The sequence below is a fragment of the Triticum dicoccoides genome, chromosome 3A (genome assembly GCF_002162155.2).
Source record: "Triticum dicoccoides isolate Atlit2015 ecotype Zavitan chromosome 3A, WEW_v2.0, whole genome shotgun sequence".
Classification (NCBI taxonomy): Eukaryota; Viridiplantae; Streptophyta; class Magnoliopsida; order Poales; family Poaceae; genus Triticum; species Triticum dicoccoides.
The window spans coordinates 192,823,975-192,838,394 of record NC_041384.1 but is presented as its reverse complement, the minus strand read 5'-3'; positions in this window follow the sequence as shown (position 1 = coordinate 192,838,394).

Sequence of the window (14,420 nt, the reverse complement as noted above, 5' to 3'; positions counted from 1 at the left end):
CCCGCCCGGCCCATCCCTGTCCCCGTCGTCGCCGCCCCGTCCCCGTCGTCACCGCCCCATCCCCGTCGACGTCTCCATCTCCGTCCCTGTCCCCGTCGCCGCCCCCCGTCGTCGCGCCTCGCCGGTGAGCTCCTGCCCCGGCCGCCAACCACACACACACACACACACACATTGTTATAGAATTGTTAGCAATCTTTCTGTTTTTTAGTTATAGAATTATTAGAAATGTTAGTTTTAGTTATAGAAATGTTAGTTATATAGAAATGTTAGTTATATAGAAATATTAGAAATGTTAGTTATACAGAAATGTTTTTTAGTTATAGAAATATTAGAAATGTAAGTTTTAGTTATAGAAATATTAGAAATGTTAGTTTTAGTTATAAAATTTAGAATTTGCATATATGAAATCACAATCCATCATTTAAAAAATGTTACTTTACTTTTGTGGCATATAGTATTTGTTGTCGACGATTCCCGGCCCGCATCCTCGCCGTCGACCCGTTCGCAACGACGTCCTGCTTCAGAGGACCCATGTCCAGGACTGGGCTCCGCCGGGCTGGCACTGGGAGGTGCTACCTTCAGGGGAGCGACGCTTGGTGAGGAACCCGGCCCCGTGTCCCATCGTCGACCCTCATCTCCTTTGGTGGCGTTCGCGTGGGCCACTTTCGGTGCGGAGGGAGCCGTTCCCGCCGGAGGTGGTACGTCGCCATGTCAGGGAGGAGGACGAGCACGTCCATCGCTACATGGCTGCTATGGACGTCATGTTCTCCAATACCTGGTAGGTTCTTTGGGGAGATCACCCGAGCTATGATCCAGTGATGGTTCCTTCACTTTGGTTGTCCACCGCCTAGATTACTCTCTAGTATTCGATCTTTATTAGCTAGCTAGCTAGCTAGTGATGTATTCGATATATAATATTCGAGATGATTTATTCGAGATTATATATATTATTTGAGACGATGTATTCAAGATTATGTCTATTATTCGAGACGATGTATTCAAAATTATATTCAATGATGCTTATTATGTACTATGATTGATTCAGTTTTTCCTTATTAATTGATTGCATCCATGCATTGTAATTTGAATATATTTCTTTTGGATTAGTTAAACAAAACCTATGGCGGACAATACCGGCAGAGAGGGAGAAGAGGCCCTGTTCAATATCATGCGCAATCCTCGCGGGCCAGATGATGATCAGAATGAAGAAGATTATGACGGCTCCGAATATATAAACAACACCGGGGAGGGTGATATGATATTCGATCGCGACGACCGAATTGATGAAGTCATGAACTATGAACATGACGAAGAAAATGTTGATCTTGAAACAACAAAGACCGGCGAGGTATATATAATTTATATAAGCAGGCATCTGGTGATCATCACATGTTTTAAATGACTTGAAGATATATTAATGAATCGATCTTTCTTCTTTCAGCCATCCGGATCGAGCAAATCTTCAGGCAACAGGAAACGAGGCCCGAACAAAAAGTTGAAGGAGGGCGTAAAGTACAATATCGAGGCCATCAAACCTAATGGCGAACCATTAGCGCCTAAGAAGATTGCGGACAAGTTCATTCGTCAGTGTGGAGTTCTTGTGAAGGACCAACTCCCGATCTCCCTTCAAGAATGGAGAGAGCCAGCAAAGCCACGTCCAGGAGTTACTTTTGTCGACGACAGACAAAAACTTCTGCTTTGGGAAACGCTCATGGAAAATTTCACCCTACCAGATCATTTCACAGATGCAGATGTGGAGAAAGTCAAGGACGCTGCTCTTAGGAAGATGGAAGTTGCATTCAAGAACCACAAGATTCGTGAATGGGCCAAGTACGTCAAGGGAGGAAGGAAGACTCCAGTATTCGAGGGAACACTAGAGAAGCAAAGTGCTCATTGGGACGATTTCGTGAAATTCAAGGATTCGGAATTATCTAAGGAACGGTCGAGAATAAACAAGGCCAATGCCGCAAAAAAGGATAAGTTCCATAAGCTGGGGCCAGGTGGCTATGCGGTGGGAATGCCTAAGTGGGATAAGTCCGAGAAAGAGATGGAGGATGCAGGTGTCACTCCAGAAACATTGAGCTGGCCCCCCAGGTGCAGGACTTGGTTCTATGCGCATGGGGGGGAGTTGGACCCGAAGACATGCAAAGTTTCGAAGAAGGCATGTCTGGACGGAGCCGAAGATAAGCTACTTGTTGCAATAGAAGAGGCTCGATCGGGGGTGTTCGAGCCCAACAAAGAGAACGATGAGCTTACATGTGCCCTGGGAAATCCTGAACACCCGGGAAGAACACGAGGGACGCTATTCCGTGGTATGAGGGATTTTCGGACTGGAATGCCGACTACAGAACCCGTGCGAGAAAGAAGATTATGGAGGAGAAGAAGAGGAAGATGGAGGAGGAGCAGAGGAAGCTAGACTATGAACGCCTTCAAGGCCTAGAATCAGAGCACGCGGACTTGGCAGTCAAATTCCAGCGGCAGCAGGAGCAGATCGACTCACTTAGCCAGCAAAGGGGGTCTCAGCAGCTAGTGGATGATCCACCATTGGATAGCATCGTCCCATCCATGCCGAGAAGCAGCGTGGGTTCCGCCCCGGGCGACGCATTGCTGGATAGCTACCCGGTAGATGACATCATGGAGAACACTAACTACGAGCTACACTTCAAAATGAAGAACATATCCATGAAGGTGGCGGACGCCCTTGCTTTTACAAATCCCCCCGAGGCAACCTTCCATTGCAACCCGATTCCAGCGGGCTATGCTCGTGTCTTGGTTGATGAGGTGGTGGACCAATATTCGGGGCTAGAGCTTGACATTCCTAGAGGTGACGATGAGCACACACTGGGAGAGGCCAACCATCGTATCATCCTATGGAGAAAGGATTGCATCATCTTTCGAAGGCCACCGACACCGCGTCATCCGACTCCTCGTCGAAGTCCGCCACCGAGTCAACAGACTCCCGCTCCTCCAAGTCCACCAACGCGTCAGGCCACTCCTCCTCCAAGTTCGGCACGGCTTCAGGTAACTCCTCCTCCTTCAAGTCCGGCAAAGCGTCAGGCCACTCCTCCTCCAAGTCCGGCACAGCTTCAGGCCACTCCTCCTCCAAGTCCGGCACAGCTTCAGGCTACTCCTCCTCCTCCAACTCAGCCACGTCAGCCGTCTTCACCGCCTCAGCAATCACGGAAGAGAGCCGCCTCAGCTATGGTGCGTAGTGGTACAAGTCGAGGTAGTACTGGAGGTACAGGCGGAGGCAAGCGATTTCAATATGGTCCAAGCCTCGCGCCTCTTCCGCAGAGGCCTTACGACAAGTCTGAGGAGGAAAATGTAGCCATATCGAAGGCCGAGGTGGAAGCCCATTTTGCACCAAAACCGCCACCGCCGCCAAGGGAGAAAGTGCCTATGGAAAAGATTGACCACTTCATTCGTATGGCTAGAGCACCAGCTCCCAAGCCTCCTGACATAGACTATGAGCGCCACATCAAGAAGTTAAATCGAGCACGTCTACAGAAAGAGGCGAGCTCGAGCTCGAGCAAATCAGCTGGCAAAAGGAGCGGTAAAACCGTTCCCCAGCTGGGAGAACAGGCGGCGCAATCAATCCCCCCGCTTGTTGTGCCAACAACACATGAGAGTAGGCGCGCCCAATATTATTGTGGGCAAACCGTTAACGTTCCCGGGGTGGGTGATGTGGTAATAACCGAGGAGCATATTGAGCAGGCTGAAACGATCAGGATCACTGTTGGACAACTCCTTGATATCGAGCCCATGTCTCCGACTAGAGAGGAGGAAATAAAACGGAAATATGTCCGGGGCCAACCTTTGGTCGAGCCAGACAAGGTCAATAAGCTCCCAACGAGAATGTATGAATTGCATCAATGGTACATGGACATTACCAAGATTTCCAATCGAGAGTCCCTCATGGTGAATGTCAAGAAGGATCATTACTACCATGAGAAAGCTGTGATCGTTGAGTATTCAGAACTATTTCAGCTATACAATCAAGACACACTCGACAAATATATCGTCAGTTGCTATTGTCTGTAAGTGATTTCTTTCTGTAATTTAAGTCTCAAGCTAGCTGTAGTGATCATTTTGATCAATCATTACCTGTAATTATCCTCACTATATTCTTTTCTGTGGTATTATGCAAGATGAAGATTTATGAAATGAAAAAATGTGGACGCTATGGCATTGGGTTCATTGACCCAAATACCATTAATGAATACACATGGAAAATAGATTCATATTACGAAAAAAGTGTAGAGGAAAGCATGCTAGAGTTCTTCAAGCGCCTCAAATACAATGAAGATATACTACTTCCTTACAACTTTGAGTGAGTCACACTGTCTTGTACTACAAATTCTGTTTTTGCCTACTAGCTAGCTACATGTTTTTGCTTACATATGCCCGCTTAATTAATACATGCAAATGTGTGTGCATGCAGATTTCACTGGATCTTGTTAATCATTAAAGTTGATGAAGGAACAGTTGAAGTACTAGACTCACTACTTAAGAAAGCAAGTGACTACACCATCGTGAAGGGGATAGTCAACAGGTAATTTCAATCATTATTAACTATATCTCGGCCTATTTAATTAGTTCGTCATTTCCTGATAACAACTATTTAATAACCCATTTATTCATTTTCTTTGTCGACGGGCAGGGCTTGGGCAAAGTTCATCAGGACCACTCCAGGACCATGGAAACAAAATCTGAAATGGTATCGACCCCAGGTAAGTAATTAAGTAGTACTAGCTAGCTTCCATCTCTTTAATTATCATGCTTGATTAATTATTATCTGATCAAATTCCATTCTCGTAAAGGCCCTGAAGCAGGCGCTGGGGAATAATCTATGTGCATACTACGTTTGCGAGAACAATCGCATGATGGCGTCCGAAAGGAGCAGATCTCAAAGACAGGAGTGGGTACGTTTGTCAGAACACTATTCACAATTTTTACACCATTATCGATATCTAGTCACACAACTAATACACATGCATATTGATCTCCTTCTTAACAGTTCAAAGAGGTGCGGGAGAAGCTCCTAACAGAGGACCTCATAGAAGCAATTCAAGAGGAAATAGCGGGATTTTTGGTCGACCAGGTCATAGATCCCAAAGGAGAATACTATTACCCGCTACCGCCCCCATGAACCACTTCCAATTGTTATCGTGCTCCGAAGGCACCAATTAGGCTAATTCCACTGGCTCCGAAGGCACCAATTAGGAGAAATTGTATATATGTGTGAATTAATTAATGGTGGTTGTGAGACATTCGATGATATATATACATATATTATGATCGGTTCTACTAGAAATTCTATTTATATATATGCATAACGTGTACAATATGTAGTATCATAAAATACTAGCAAACGAAAAAGAATTAAATGGAAAACACAAAATTAAATGAAAAAGAAATCATAAACCCAAAACCCCCCAACCTTTTAATACCGGTTGGTGACACTAACCAGTACTAAAGGGCTCCCTGCCCCCGAAGCTGGCTCGTGCCACGTGGTTTCCCTTTAGCACCGCTTCATGCTGAACCGGTACTAAAGGGGGGGGGGCTTTAGTGCCTACACTTTAGCGCCGGTTACCAAACCAGCACTAAAGGGCCTTACGAACCGGTGCTATTGCCTAGTTCTGCACTAGTGCATAATAGCAAGGATAGATCTAGGTATTGCCATCATTGGTAGGCAATTCTTCAATGAGACATCTATCATCCTTAGGAGTTTCTTTCTTTTTATTGATTATCAAACTTTTAGGCACAAGATCGAAAAATTCATTTGTAACAAACGGTTCCTTAATGATAGCAAAAAGATTGGGATGAATACTTATAGATTTGAGATCCGCAATTTCCTTACTAGAGGATTCACCCTTATTTTTAGGAACATACATAAGCTTGGAAATTTTAGTAGGAGGTCTTGGAGTATTCTTTACGGAAGAAAAAGTGGTTCCCAAGTTGGTAATGATATCCTCAAGTTTATCGATTCTAGTGGAATCCTGATTTATTTTCTCATTAACTATGGGTTCCTTCTCTTTAATATTTTTCAAAGTGACTCCTACTTTAGATACATATTGAGTGATTCGGTTGTGGATCTTTTTAACCAAATTTTCAATGAACTCTACGGTAGCAAACTTATTTTCAATAATTTCAAGTCTTTGCATTACATGCTCCAAAGTTAACATAGTTCCATTAACCAAAAGAGGTGGTGAGCCAAACAAATCTATCATAGCATTATAAGAATCAAAAGTATGGCTACCCAAGAAGTTCCCTCTGGTAATGATATCAAGGATATATCTGTACCAAGGAGTAGTGCCTACATAAAAATTGCGAAGAAGAACGGAAGTAGATTGCTTCCTGGTAGATCTATTTTGAGCATTGCAAATTCTATACCAAGCGTCTTTTAGATTTTCTCCCTCCCTTTGCTTAAAATTTAGAACTTCATTCTCGGGAGACAAAGGAGAAGATAGAGGACTAGCCATCACGACAAGCAAACGAAAAAGAGGCAAATGGAAAAGAGAGGGTGAATAAAACGGCAAGGGTGAAGTGGGGGAGAGGAAAACGAGATGCAAATGGAAAATAATGTAATGCGGGAGATAAGGGTTTGTGATGGGTACTTGGTATGTTGAATTTTGCGTAGACCTCCCCAGCGACGGCGCCAGAAATCCTTCTTGCTACCTCTTGAGCACTGCGTTGGTTTTCCCTTGAAGAGGAAAGGGTGATGCAGCAAAGTAGCGTAAGTATTTCCCTCAGTTTTTGAGAACCAAGGTATCAATCCAGTAGGAGGCTACGCGCGAGTCCCTCGCATCTACACAAAACAAATAAATCCTCGCAACCAATGCGATAAGGGGTTGTCAATCCCTACACGGTCACTTACGAGAGTGAGATCTGATAGATATGATAGGATAATATTTTTGGTATTTTTATGATAAAGATGCAAAGTAAAATGAAAGCAAAGTAAAAAAAAACAAAGGAAATAACTGAGTGTTGGAAGATTAATATGATGAAGATAGACCCGGGGGCCATAGGTTTCACTAGTGGCTTTTCTCAAGAGCATAAGTATTTTACGGTGGGTGAACAAATTATTGTTGAGCAATTGACAGAATTGAGCATAGTTATGAGAATATCTAGATATGATCATGTATATAGGCATCACATCCGAGACAAGTAGACCGACTCCTGCCTGCATCTACTACTATTACTCCACACATCGAACGCTATCCAGCATGCATCTAGAGTATTAAGTTCATAAGAACAGAGTAACGCCTTAAGCAAGATGACATGATGTAGAGGGATAAATTCATGCAATATGCTAAAAAACCATCTTGTTATCCTCGATGGCAACAATACAATACGGGCCTTGCTGCCCCTACTGTCACTGGGAAAGGACACCGCAAGATTGAACCCAAAGCTAAGCACTTCTCCCATTGCAAGAAAGGTCAATCTAGTAGGCCAAACCAAACTGATAATTCGAAGAGACTTGCAAAGATAACCAATCATACATAAAAGAATTCAGAAGATTCAAATATTGTTCATAGATAAACTTGATCATAAACCCACAATTCATCGGTCTCAACAAACACACCGCAAAATAAGATTACATCGAATAGATCTCCACGAGAGAGGGAGAGAACATTGCATTGAGATCCAAAAAGAGAGAATAAGCCATCTACCTAATAACTATGGACCCGAAGGTCTGAGGTAAACTACTCACACTTCATCGGAGGGGCTATGGTGTTGATGTAGAAGCCCTCCATGATCGATGCCCCCTCCGGCGGAGCTCCGGAACAGGCCCCAAGATGGGATCTCATGGGTACAGAAGGTTGTAGCGGTGGAATTAGGTTTTTGGCTCTATATCTGATCGTTTGGGGGTACGTAGGTATATATAGGAGGAAGGAGTACATCAGTGGAGCAACAGGGGGCCCACAAGGGTGGAGGGCGCGCCTGGGGCGGTAGGCGCGCTCCCTACCTCGTGGCTTCCCTGTTGGTTGCTTGACGTAGGGTCCAAGTCTCCTAGATCTTGTTCGTTCCAAAAATCACGTTCCCGAAGGTTTCATTCCATTTGGACTCCGTTTCATATTCTTTTTCTGCGAAACTCTGTAATAGGCAAAAAAACAACAATTGTGGGATGGGCCTCTGGTTAATAGGTTAGTCCCAAAAATAATATAGAAGTGAATAATAAAGCCCAATAATGTCCAAAACAGAAGATAATATAGCATGGAGCAATCAAAAATTATAGATACGTTGGAGACGTATCATGCCATAGATGCCGCAAAGCAGGAGAACTATATGAAAGGGCTGAATGATGAGCTGAATATGCAGTTGATGGTGGCAACATTTGCTAACTACCAGGAGTTGGTAGATAGGGCTCTCATTATAGGAGGCAAGCAGCAGTAGATAGAGAGCCACAAAAGGAAGTATGGACAAGGGAAATACAACTCTGGAGCTCAACAGAAGCCTTGTTTTACCCCGAACTCGGGAGGACACACCCATCATAACCATGGAGGCCGCACTCACAATGGAGGAAGTTCATATAACCATATAGGCCCTAAGAATGGTAATGGGAATGGACGATACAATGGTCAGAACCATTTCAACCCCACTACACCCGTCAAGAAGGATCTAAGTCACATTACTTGTTTCAAGTGCGGGAAGACTGGACACTACGCCACCGAGTGTCCTGAAGCAAAGGATGGAAATGGCAATGGAAGTTTTGGGAAGAAGTCCAACCCTTTCACCAGAGGACAGGTGAACCACGTTAACGTGGAGGAAGTTGAAGAGCAGCCAGATGACGTTATCGGTAAGTTTTTTATTAAGTCATTTACTGCTACCACTACAAAAAAAAGACACATCCATGACATTTTGGGCCGAACAAATTTTTTTTCTGTCATACATATGACACTTCTATGACGATAATTGTGACAAACCCCGGTATCATCATAGATGTGGTGGGCTCCTACTTCTATGACAAAAAATCATGACAGAAAATGGGCTTTTCGTCCTGGGCGGGCTGGAGATGCAGCTGCATGACATTCTTTGGGCCGTCCATGACAGAAAAAACTGTGGTAGAAGCGAGGGCGAGGAAAATTTCGGGGAGTTCCCGGTTATGGTGGGAGGTCGGGGGCCGAGCGATGCGCGTTTCTCTCGTACACGTACACGCGTGTGTGCGAGGTGTTGGCTCTAACTGAACCCGAGCGAGGCGTTGGGCTCTAACTGAACCCGAGCGATTGCACTGCAGGCTACACGTTACTAAACCCGAGCGATCGATCGATGGCTGTTAACTGAACCCGATCGAGTGATTCCTTCGCTACTACTGCTAACTGAAGTCGATCGATGCTGCCTCTGGATGAACAGTGAGCGTTGTGGGGGGGTTTGGATGAACAGTTCCCGGTGGGGGTAGATGAACATGACCCCGTGGTGTTGCCTCTGGATGAACAGGACCCCGATCGATCGAGTCGGTTGGGGCTGGATGAATAGAACCCCGTGGAGGGCTGGATGAAAAGGACCACCCCGTGGAGGGCTGGATGAACAGTAGACGGTGGAGGGCAGGATGAATAGTAGCACGTGGAGGGGTGGTTGAACAGGAGCCCGTGGAGAGGGCTGGTTGAACAGTAGCCGGTGGAGTAGCGCGCGGTGGAGGCTGGATGAACAGGAGCCCGTGGATGAACAGTCGCAGGTGGAGGCTGGAGGAGGTCGACGGTGGATGAACAATAGCTCGTGGAGGCTGGAGGGGGTCGACAGTGGAGATGAACAGTATCCCGTGGAGTCCCGTTTTGCAGTACGCCACACCCCTCCCGATGAACAGGACCCCCGTCTCGACCGTAGCGCTCCAACACAAGTCCGTTTCCTCCGTTTTGCGGTACGCCACACCCCTCCCGATCAACATGACCACCGTTTCGATCGTAGGAGGTCCGCTTCCTCCGTTTTGTTGTACGCCACACCCCTCCCGATCAACAAGATCCCGTTTCAAACATGGCCGGTTGAACACAAGGCTGTTTCCTCCATTCTGCGATACGCCAGGCCTCGTTTCCATTGCCTGTTCCGTCCAAGCCCTCCCGATGAACACGACGCATTCTGTTGCCTCCCCATGAACACGACGCATTCCGCTGCCTCCCCATGAACACGTCGCATTCCGTTGCCTTCCCATGAACATGACAACGACGTTGTTTCTCTGTTCTGACCCAGCCATGTACACGAGCCATGGCCATACGTATGCACGAGTAGGCGTTCGAGACCCCTCCTGTATGTACACATACGTGGCCGTATTTTCTTTCTTGCACCCTGGCCACCTCTACTGACACGTGTGCGCCTCTACATCGACCAGTATATATGTACGTACACGTTCGCGACCAGAATGACAATGTTAGGTACGCTTCGACCAGGTGGGTCCCGACTGTGAGGCACTTCCTTGCGTGCGAAGATGTAGCTGGTGGGTCCCAGCAGTTATGGGGGAGAAATACGGTGGCCCGCCTGGTGGGTCCCGCTGTCAGGTGGAGGAATAATTATTTTGCATGTAATAAGGAGGCATTTCCTTGCTGCGGCCGTGGACCCAGCTATCAGCCTCTCCACGTACAGTCCATGTCTGATGGAAGCCATTCCTTGACCACGTTGACCACACCGCGCCGAGAGCACCAGGGTGGTGGACGACAGCGAGGCCTAGGAAGGGGACGACGTGGAGCCGGGGAAGACGCGGCAGTGGATGCCCACGCGTAGAGGAGTACGAGGGTTCACTGGTTCGCTGCGGTGTGAGGCTGTCGTCGCCGCAGAATAACAGGGGGTGTGGGTGAGTAGAGCGATGGCCTGGCCAGCAGTGGGAGTAGTAGGGGGCAGTGAGGCCTCCGCCTCATCGCAGCCGACCACGGGAGGCAGGAGCACGAGGCACGACCGGTGCTAGTTTGGGCGGATGGAGCAAGAAGACCAGAGGTTGAAGAAGCACTACGGCCGTTGGATGGACATCGTACGGTCACTGGAGCTAGAATCGTGCATATTGACTAAGTTGACAAAGCCCTCCATCCCCGTCAACTTAGTAGGCCCACAAGTCAGCCTGCCACTATACTGGGTCCCAGCTAACAGGGGGAGTATTCATTTTTTTTGTGCGTAATAAGGAGGCACTTCCTTGCGTGCGAAGATATAGCTGGTGGGTCCGAGCTGTCAGCGGCGGTAACGTTTTTTTTGCGAAATACAGAGGCCCTTTCGGTGGGTCCCTGATGTCAGGTGGAGGAATCATTATTTTGCGCGTAATAAGGAGGCATTTCCTTGCGTGCGGCCGTGGACCCAGTTGCCGGCCTCTCCACGTAAAGTCCACTTCAGATGCATATCGATCATTGACCACGTTGACCAGGCCGCGCCGAGAGCACCAGGGCGGTGGACGACGGCGAGGCCTAAGAAGGGGAAGACACGGAGGCAGGGAATACTCGGCAGTTGTTTCCCACGCGGAGGGGGGTATGACTGTACAATGGTTTGCTGGTTCGTCTGCCGTCGCCGGAGAATAACAGCAGGTGTGGGTGAGTAGAGGGATGGCTAGGCCAGCGATGGGAGTACGGTGGGGCGGTGAGGCCCGGGCGGCAGCAGAGCCGGCCGCGGGGAGGAGGGAGCAGGCAGTCCCGCCGGCGCCTGTTTGAGCGGCTGGAGCAGGAAGAGCAGAGATTGAAGAGCACAATGGCCGTTGGATGGCCATCCAACAGTCAATGCTTATGTGTCAACCTTTTTTTAGGAAAGCCTCAAATCTGTGGAAAACAACATACAACACATCTGCCATTATTTCTAATAATTTACAGCCCATTTGCTAATTATTAAGGTTTTTTGGAGCCCATGTTCTTTTTGTTAGCATTACAGCCCATATTGTGGCACGGTTAAAAAATTATACGAAATTTTGCATATTTCGGTGCAGTCTGAACTGTTTTTAATCCCAAAATTTCGAATCACATTCAAACTGATTTAAAAAATAAATGTATATCAATATAAAATCCAACAAATTCTCCACGCATAAAAATTAATGTAATTTCAAATCTTGAAATGAAAAATAGATATTTGAAACTAATTGCCGGTTTGATGTGTTTTAAAAATGTACATCCCATTTCTCATTACTGATGGGCCATTTTCTCAGCCAGCCGAATGAAAGCTCTCCTCATCTTGAAAGATTTGCAGCCCAACAGGGCTGACAAAGCGACTTACTTGGCAAATCACAAAAAAACTGGGTTGTGGCCGTGGACCCAGCTGTCAGCCTCTCCACGTATAGTACTCTTCCGATGGAATGTCGTTGGCCACGTTGACCATGCCACGCCGAGAGCACCAAGGCGGTGGACGACGGCGAGGCCTAGGAAGGGGACGACTCGGAGCCTGGGAAGACGCGATAGTGAAGGCCCACGCGGAGAGGAGTATGAGGGTTCACTGGTTCGGCTGCGGTGTGAGGCTGCCATCGCCGCAGGGGGCAATGAGGCCTCATCGACAGCACAGCCGGCCACTGGAGGCAGAAGCAGGCGGTCTCCCCGGCGCTGGTTTGGGCGGCTGGTGCAAGAAGAGCAGCGATTGAAGAAGCAGCAGGACCGTTCGATTCAAATCCAATGGTTACTGCTGCTAGAATCGTTTGTTGACTAAGTTGACAAGCCCTGCGTACGCGTCAACTTAGTAGGCCCACAGGTCAGCCTCCCAGCCGGTGCGCCCCAGATGTCAGTGGGAGGAATCATTTTTTTCGCGTAATAAGGAGGCAGCTGATTGCGTGCGGCCAGGCCAGCGGAGGGAGTAAGGTGGGCCGGGGAAGCCTGCGCGGCGTCACAGCTAGCCACAAGAGGAGGGAGCAGGCAGTCCCGCCGGTGCTAGTTTAGGCGGCTGGAGCAGGAAGATCAGAGATTGAAGAAGCACGTTAGCCGTTGGATGACGAAGCCTTGTGTAAACAAGTCAGCCTCGAAATCTGTGGCGTGTACAGCCCATTTGCTATTATTTGTATAATTTTTACTCATTTTCTAATTCATGTGGAATTTATTGTAGCCCGTTTTCCATTTTTTGAATTGCTGGCCATTTTCTGGTCAGTACCAGGGTCAAAAAATTAACTAAATATGTGGGAAATTTTGAAAATTCACAAATTTTTGCTGGGGAACAAAATATTCTTAATCCAAAAATTAATAGCCATACTAAAACAAATTTAAAAATAAATTAGTACTATGTCATGTTAAATCCAATGAAATACGTATAAGATATCAGTGAAGAACAAAAACAAAAAAAGAAACTTATATCCCATTTGCTATAAATTTTTTGGAATTTTCAACCCCTTTTGATATTACTTTTAACAGACATTGACCATACTCTTAAGCCAGGCCGGAATGCATCCCTCCTCGTCTTGAAAGATTTGCAGCCCAGTAATTCGGAGAAAACAAATAGGCCTAGCTTGGGTATTCTTCAAGAAGAAATACTGGGCTACCTATTTTCCCAAAGAACTGGTGCATGAGCATTTAGCTTTATTTATTTATTTATTTACTTATTTATGTTTAGGGGACCATGAGTATGTACCTGGGCTGGATTCATGTGAGAGCCTCCCTTCCAGTTAATTATGGGCTTCTCTATTGGGCCATCATCAGTGGGCTGCATGTTATCAACAAGTGGAAAATGTGTTCCGAGTTTCAAAAAAATGTGTTCCGTACGATAAATAGTATGCGCTACGTATGGTATGGGGCACTAAAGGATCAAACCATGCAACGACTTCCAAAACATTGTGTTTGTCGTTCTAACAACACATTTATTCAACCAACAGACGAAATATACTACTGATTGTACATTGAAAACAGCAGCAGCAGCAACCAGGGCTGGGGGTGCAACAGAAGCAGTAAGTAGGCCAGAAGAGTGAAGATGCAACTCTCTCTTCCAAACCAAACATCAGCCATCATTACAAAAGGGCTACCAAAAAATAACAAGTGTATGCATCAAACTAAATAAAGATCCTACTACACCAAGTGTACGCATCTAACTAACTGGCTCAGTTAGACGTTACTATTTATTAAGCTGTGGAGATTGGCTGACGGCTTGAACCAGATGGGTGCCTGACGGGGGAAACTCCAGCCAGCAGGTCGAAGACTGATACTTGCGACCCTCTCTCCTACTTTGGGCCGCAGAGCGTGGCGGCACATATCAGGGTATGGTGCATGCAGAAACGCATGGTACGCTGTGTACACACAGCTTTGCCTGATGAACGAAACTGCGCTGCCATCATGGTCCTAACCGTTGGTTATCTCCTGGTTAATCGGATAATTCAGTCCGACAAACAGAGAGCGTGTGCCAAGGCTACTTACCAGCCTCCAGTCAAAAATTCCTAAAGGCCTAGAGAAGCTGGGATCCCACTCAAAGACCTTGCAGTGACTGTGATTGTATTCCGCGAAACAACATGTCCGGTACGTGCGAACGATCATCAATCTTTCGCCATCATCTGA